This window comes from Mastomys coucha, unplaced genomic scaffold (genome assembly GCF_008632895.1).
Source record: "Mastomys coucha isolate ucsf_1 unplaced genomic scaffold, UCSF_Mcou_1 pScaffold20, whole genome shotgun sequence".
Classification (NCBI taxonomy): Eukaryota; Metazoa; Chordata; class Mammalia; order Rodentia; family Muridae; genus Mastomys; species Mastomys coucha.
In genome coordinates this window covers 102,027,708-102,035,981 of record NW_022196903.1, presented here as the reverse complement: position 1 = coordinate 102,035,981, position 8,274 = coordinate 102,027,708, and positions in this window count along the sequence as shown.

The window sequence follows — 8,274 nt, the reverse complement described above, 5'->3', positions numbered from 1 at the left end:
AAAAAAAAAAAAAAAGAAAGAAAAAAAAAAAGGTGGGGTTACTGAAGTGACTCAGAGGTTAAAAGGGCTTGCTGTTCTTACAGAAGACCAGAGTTCAGGACCCAGCACCCACTTCTGGCAGCCCTCAACAGCCTGGAATTTCAACTCTGGAGGATCCAGATTCAGGGCTTTCTGACCTCGTACATTCTGCAAACACATGCACATACTCCAACAACGAAACACATAATATAATAATAATCTTAAAAGAAAAAGTTATTGATTGTATTTTCACTTATTGATTGTATTTTTCTATAATTGTTCATTGACTGTGTACCCTGAAGGAAAATGTTAATACTCTTGAGGAATTGAACACGGAATTTAAAAAAAAATCAGAATCTGGGTTGGGGATGTAACCCGGTGGTAGAATGCTTGCCTGGCATGTAAGATGCATTGGGTTCTAGGGAAGACGGGGTCAGAGGCAGTGATCGGGATGTAAAGTGAATAAATTAATTAGTTAATGGGAAAAATTTCTTTCCCAGCATGTGAAAGACATAGTGTGTGTTTCTAGCACAGCAAAACAAAAGTAACAGCAAAATCCCTGCCCTCTTGCGGGTTACAGTCCAGGGTGGAGCACGGAACATACAGCAAACAAACGAGAAAATGCCACGTGGTGCTTAACAATGTAAAGAAAACTGAAGAGGAACAGGGAAGAAGCTGGGGCAGACTCGCTTGTCTTTAAGTCAGGTGGTCCTGAGTGGCAAGGCTTGAAGGAAGTGAGAAGGAGAAGCAGGCTGACCTTCGGTAGAAGCACATTCCAGGAAAAGACCCTGAATGGGGAAGGACAGTGACGTGGTTTGGACTTTGAATGTATGCCTGGGGCAAGGAGAAAATGATGGAATTATATTTTAATTGAAAATATATTTTTAAAAAGAAACTCCAGGTGACTGCCCCAACTTCTCCAGTTGATTTTTTTATTTTTATTTTATTTTTTTATTTTATTTTTTTATTTTTTTATTTATTTTTTTATTTATTTTATTTATTTATTTATTTTTGATATAGGGTTTCTCTGTGTAGCCCTGGCTATCCTGGAACTCACTCTGTAGACCAGGCTGGCCTCCAACTCAGAAATCCGCCTGCCTTTGCCTCCCAAGTGCTGGAATTAAAAAACGTGCTCCACCACCGCCTGGCCCCCAGTTGATTTGTGCTTCGTATTTGTAAACCTCTAACTTGATGATGTTTTCTTTGTTAGCTCTCTCATTCAACGACCTTAGTTGTCTCTGCTGGATGTTGTGAGCTCTCAAGTTGATGGAGTTTGGCTACCTATCTGCTATTTATTCTTTTTACTTGCTTTATACTTAATCAGTTCATTCATTTAAAACCAAAAGTACAGCTGTTGTAGGTTATTTTCTGGACAATACAGAACACTGGCATAGATCCGTGGAGGCCTGGAGTAGGGAGAGGTAGAAAAAGAATTCAGAGACCAGAGGGAGTGGGATATGGTGAACCTAATTTGGATTTGATTATACGAGATGGGAAGCCAGGAGGTAACCTGAAGACTTAATTGTTCTTTTTATTGTATGTATGATTTGCCTTCATATGTGTGTCTTTGTACCACATGCATGTGGTACCTAAGAAAACCAGAAGAGGATATTGGATCCCCTGGAACTGGAGTTACAGACAGACAGTTGTTGACCTCCATGTGGGTCCTCTGCAAGAGCAACAAGCGCTCAACTGCTGAGGTACCTCTGTAGCCCCTGTGGAAAGACTGAGTCTGTGTGTGTGTGTGTGTGTGTGTGTGTGTGTGTGTGTGTGTGTGTGAAAGAGAGAGAGAGAGAGAGAGAGAGAGAGAGAGAGAGAGCATGAGTGAGTGAGAGACAGAGACAGGAAGAGAGACAGAGACAGACAGACAGACAGACAGAGGGGGAGAGACAGAGAGAATTTAATGGATAAGGGGTGTATTCATGCCATAGTACACATGAAGAGGTCTGAGGACAATTTGTAAAAGCTGGTTCTCTTCTTTTACCATGTGGGTTCCAGGCTTTACAGCAAGTGCCCTTACAAGCTGAGCCATCTTGCCAGATCTCAATTTAGATTTTTCAACATTTACTGGGAATATTGCTGCCAAACATGACAACCTGAGTTCCATCCCCCGGCCTCTCATAATGGAAAGGAAAAAAAAAAATGACTATAGCAAGTTGCTCTATGATCTCCACATGCCTGGCATGGCTCTTGTGCACAAGTCAATAAAAAAATCTTAGAAGAGTTTGTTTTAAAGTTCAATGAGACAGGCCTATGGAAAACTGTCTGTAGGAGGACACTGTGGGTTGTCCTTCCTCTGTCCCGTAAAGGATGGGACACTTTGGTTTGAGGTTTCTCACCTCCAAAACAGAAGGAAACTTTCTGTGATTTTCAGCTACTTCATTCCTGGAACATCAGCTCTAAATCCTAATAGAGGAGGTGAGTGGAGGCTCTGTTGGAGGCTAGCTCAGAAGCCTGTTTCTCTAGCTTATGGAGTGAAAATGGTAGCTTGGCCTCTAACTTTGCAAGCACCGTGTGCTGGCTTTCATGGGTCCTCTATTCTAAGAAGCTACGTAATTAACCCAGGCTTATTCTTATTTGTTGATACTGAAGTGCTGAGATCAAGCCCAAGGCCTCATGCTTGTTAACAAGGGCTCCGCCTCTTATCTACATCCCTAGCTTACACTAAAGTTCATGGTTGTTGTTCTTGTTTGAGACAGGGTCTAATCTAGCTTCAAGTTATCTGAAAACTTACAATGTAGCCCAGAAGAGCCTTGAATGGCCCCCTGGCCTTCATTTCCTGAAGCTAGGCCTAAAGGTAGGTACCCCACTGGGCTCCAAGCTGATTTTAAAATAAAGAATGTCCTTCATCTATATTTACTGTAATTCTTTCTACTTCCATCATTTTTAGCCAGTGGAAAAAATACTCCTCAACTGGATAATCTAGCATTCTATTTAAAAAAAAAAAACTTGTTATAGTCTGGGGAGAGGGTCCAGCTGATGAAGTATTTGCTGTACTAGCCTGGGGGCCTAAGGTTCAGAGTCCCAAGATCTACATTAGAAACAAACAAACAAAAACAGGTGTGACTGCACGTGTCCGTAAACACAGCCCCCACCCCCTGATGTGGGAGGTGGAGAATAGGGATCCCTGGGCAGCTAATCTAGCCAACAAGTGAGCTACTGGTTCAGTGGCAGCCCTCATCTCAAAAAAAAAAAGTGGAGAAACTAAGGAAATCATCCCACCATCTCCTCTGGACTCTGCACACAAATGCACATGAGTTTGTAGCCACACAGACAACACTGGCACACTCACATCCCTACACACACGGAGAATAAGTTGAGCTGGGGCCTGTAGCTCCTTTGACTAGCATTCACAAAGCTCTAAGCCTGATCCCAACAACTGCATAAACTCGGCATAGTGGCAAGTGCCTGCTGTCTCACCACTTTTGAACTGGGGACAGGAAGATCAGACATTCAAGGCCATCCTTGGCTACCTATTGAACTGTGATGTCAACTTAGGCTACGTGAAATAAAACTATCAATTTGTTTTTATCTTCATGATAAAGATGGTGACTACAAAAAAATTTTTAAAGAGATGGGCATAGTGGTCCATCTCTGTTCTTTCTGCAGTCAGGTGGCAGAGATGGAGAGATTCAAGCAAGTTCAAAACTATTTCATCTGCATAGTGAGTTCTAGGAACCAGCCATGGCTGCATGAAAATAAATGAATATGTAATTTAAACTTTTCTGCAATGATCAACATTATTATTTTTAGGGCTTTTTTTGAGGTAGGGTCTTATGTAGCTCAGGATGATTTCAAATTGTAAGTGGCCAAAGATGATTCAAGTACTAAGGTTATAGACATGGGCCACTATACCTAGCTTCAACTTGATGTGTGGTAAGCCCAGCAGAGACCACCACAGGGACATTCTTGAAGTCAAAAAGAAAGTCTTTATTGCGGCTGGTGGCTGCCCAGCAAACCTGCCCAAATCATGCAGCACCAAGCCTTCTAGCCCTTTGTCTTATGTGCAAACCCCACATCCTGGTTGTCACACTTCATGTAACAAGAAGAGGAACTACAGAAGCCAAAAAGCAAGGTTAGTGTATTTAGGGACTTTCCTGGAACGATGGAAAGTTGGACTAGGTCTTTGATGGATTTTTTATTCCCGTTTTTGGCAGGTGTTTGGGCCTACGTGCTGGGTTTTAAAGGCAGAATGGTGCATCTGACATAGTGTCAGTTGTGCTAAAGACTGGTAGCCTGTTACATTCTCACATGTAAGTGTGCCTTACAGGATTGTGTGTGTGTGTGTGTGTGTGTGTGTGTGTGTGTGTGTACCTCCTTTCTTTTACCCCACATGCTTAACTTTATGTTAAATATCTCCTCAGTTCAGTCCCAGGCTGAAGTTTCTGTTAAAAAAAAAAACAAAAACCTCAGGCTTCACCTGAATGGAGGTTTCCGAAGTGAATTCCTTCGGCTGCTGCAGATAGCAGGCATGAAGCTGTATTTTTAGCCACATCCCCATCACTGCTAACTGAAAGGGAATTCAGGGTTATGTGCTCAGACACTTGATCTATCCGCCGATTAGAGATAAAGATTGGAATTCCCAGGGTGATAGGATTGTGGCTGGCTGAGAATAGAACAAGAGATAAGACTGTCATGGTTCTTACACAGCCATTTCATAAGAATAGTAAAGTTCTATGACATTGGGTCTTATACAAATTCCTGAAGACCATGCCAGCATTCCTAAGAGGAGGCTTGGTATATGGCTTAGTGGTAGAGTATTTGGTTGTGATAGTTTGTTTTCTGTTGCTTTTTTAAAAAAAATACACTGGCCAAAACCAACCTGGGGAAGAAAGTGTTTATTTTAACTTTAACATAGAGAGTTCTTCGTGGCAGGAGGCCAAGGCAAGAACCTGGAGGCAGGAGATCAAGAAGCAGACTTATTGGCTTGCTTCTCTCAAGGCCAGCCTGGTATAATGAGTTCTGGGACAGCCAGGGCTGCACAGACAGGCTCTGTCTCAAAAACAAACAAACAAACAAACAAACAAAATCAACACACTGGTGTGCGTGCTCACACAGGCACCTCCACACACAGAACAATTAGTAGTTAAGAAAGATACTTAGTGTCAGCCTCTACCCTCCACACATATACACTCATACTCATATGTACACACAAACATGCACAAAACACTGCTACACACACACACACACACACATTTTAAAACAAATAAGAAAAAAACATTTTGAATGAATAAGTCAGTCAAGTGGAAGTCTTGAAATCCCACTTCTCAGACCTGTGGTTTTTTTTTTTTCATTTTGCATTTATCTAAGGAATTATGGTCTCAGCTAGATCTTACAATGGATGAGATACACTGTACTGGTTCTGGTTGGTGTGATATCAAGCAGCCTCGTAACCAACCTCTAGACTGACACCATGTGAACTCAAGACCAAGCCAGCCCCACAGTCACGGACTGACCCAGACCGCAGAGCTGGACTGATCCACTCACTGAGTCTGTTAGGGAGATCATCAGCTCCCACTCAGAAAATAGGGATGATCCAGGGAGGGCACTGTTTCTCATCATTCTGAAACATGGGGTCAACCTTTCTGTTAAAAAAAAAAAAAAAAGAACCATCCATCCCAGGACTAGGGAGGATGAAGGAGGAGCACCACAAGTTTGAACCTATCCTGAACTATGAAGAGACTCTGTCTCAAGAAGGAAACTGAGGGAGAGGAGAGGGGTGGAAGAGAAGTCAGATGAGATTTGCAAAGGTAGAAACCAGCCCTTCGGTGTAGTGTTGGGTGTGGAGAGGGCTCTGCTGGTGTGAAAGGGGCTGCTGCTCAGAATGAAAACGTCTTAAGACTTCTGTTTGTTTGTTTGTTTGTTTTTGTTTTGGTTTGGTTTTTGGGTTTTGGTTTTTCGAGACAGGGTTTCCCTGTGTAGCCCTGGCTGCCCTGGAACTCACTCTGTAGACCAGGATGGAAATCCACCTGTCTCTGCCTCCCAAGTGCTGGGATTAAAGGCGTGTGCCACCGCTGCCTGGCTAATCATATAATTTTTAAATGTTTAGGTCTATATCCCAGCTGAACATGTTAGCACACACCTGAAATCTTAGAGGCAGAAGATCTCCACAATGTTAGGGTCAACTGGATCTACATAATGAGTTCCAGGCCAGCCAGACTAAAGGGAGACCCTCTCTGCAGACAGTACGACAGAGACCAAAGTTCTTAGCTTGCCTTTGGAAACTAGGTAGTTATGTGACCTTAGGTAAATTATTGTCCCTAGTCTTTACTTTATCTAGGAAACAAATGACTAAATAGGATCGTTTGTTTATAAAATCTCTGCTTTCAGGGCTAGAGAGATAGTTTAGGGGCCAAGTGCTTGCTTTGCAAGCATGAGGACCTGAGCTCAGATCCCCAGCACCAACACAAAAGCTGGCACGGTGGTGCTCAGTTACAATCTGAAGACTAGGGGCAAAGACGGTCAGATTCCCTGAGGCCGCTAGACAACCAGCTGCTAGCCCACGGTTTACTTAGACACTCAGAGGCAGGCTAATTCCTAAGATTATACTTTAGATATTGGTAGTAGATGATAGCCTTTACACAAAATACTGGGATTAAGGCATGGTTATAACTAAGAACCCTCATGGAATCACTGTGTAGAAGATAAGAGGGTTCAGGGGCCTCAGGCTTCTTTTTTGCTCTTTTGTAGCTCTTGTCTTGACAGCAACCTTGTTCAAGGTGGACCTGAAGTTGTTTTAAATGAATATCTTCTTCCTCTTCTTCTTCTCTTCCTCCTCCTCCTCCTTCTTCTCCACTTCTCTTCTTCTTCCTCCTCTTCCTCTCCTCCTCCTCCTCCTGTCTTCTTCCTCTCTTTCTCTCCCTCCCTCTCTTACCCCCTCTCTCTTGCTCTCTCTCTCTTTCTGTATGTCTCTCTCTCCCTCTCTTTCTGTCCTTCCTTCCCTTTCTCCCTCTGCTGTCTTGCCCCCCTGTTGAATCTGAATCTCTGTCAGCTGCTCTCATAAGGAAACTATCTAACATAGATTTGACTGAGGCAGGAAGATGCTTTCCAACAACAATAATAATACATTTAAAAATCAAAACAGAGCCAAGAGTACAGTTCCTAGGTAGAATGTTTGCCTACATCTGTGAGGTCCTGGGCTCAACCATCACCAGAAAAGAGAGAGAGAGACAGAGACAGACAGAGAGACAGAGACAGAGAGACTAGCATAACACACACACACATGCCATTGCCTCTGTATATTTCTGCCTCCAGGATCCTGCCTTGACTTCCCAGAATGGTCAACTACAATGCTGTAAGATTAAACAAACCCTTTCCTGTCCTAGTTGCTTTTGCTTCATTATAGCAATTAGAAATCCTCAGTTCTCTCAGCCTCCCCATAAAGGATCTTTTGAGGCCAAAAGACCTGTTTGGGGCACTGCCCTGTGCTTTTGTTGTTATATTGCTTTTGTTGTGGCTGGATCATACTATGTAAGCCTGGCTGGAATGGAACCGATTGTTCAGACTAGGCTAGCCTGGAACTGAAGATCATCCTTTCTCACTTTCTCCAGTGATGCAATGAAAGATGTGCACCACCACTCCTGGCTCGGTTTGATGCGCTGTCTTTTGCTTTTGCTGTCTTTTTGTAGTGTATAGGGCAGGATCTCATGTAGCCCAGGCTAGCCTCAAACTCACCTAATGAGAATAATCTGGTCCTTCTGCTTCCACCTCCCTGATGTTTCAATTACCACACCTGGGTCAGTTTGATTTTATTCAACACAAAGCAGCCTATGAAGAGTGAGAAGGCGTGCCAAGAAAAATGAGCTATGTGTGTACTTGGACCTAGATCCTGAAGCGATGTCTCCCGTAGTTCCCAGATTGTTCAGTTAAAGTACCAGTTGTGGCTTTCATAGGATTCTGGTAGCCCAGGGCGGGCTTCCGGGTCTCCAGCGTGCACGGCGGCACTTAACACCCCCTCGTGGCATAATGGCGCACTGCAGCAGCTTCTGGGCGGTGCAAGTGGCAGGAAGGACCACTTCCAAGCACTGCGGGGCCTGCCGGGTTGCTCAGCGGGATTTTCATACGCTGCCAGCTGAAATTCAAAGTCTGACTAGAAGCTTTCCTCACAGACAAGTCTGCCCAAAATACCTTCAACGTTGACAAGGCACCGACAGGTGGTCAGTTCCTCCTGTGTGCCGGTGAAAGACAGTCAATGAGGCCAAAGAAGGGATTATTTATAACATCAGGTCTTCAGGTTGCTCTGGGGAATACACACAC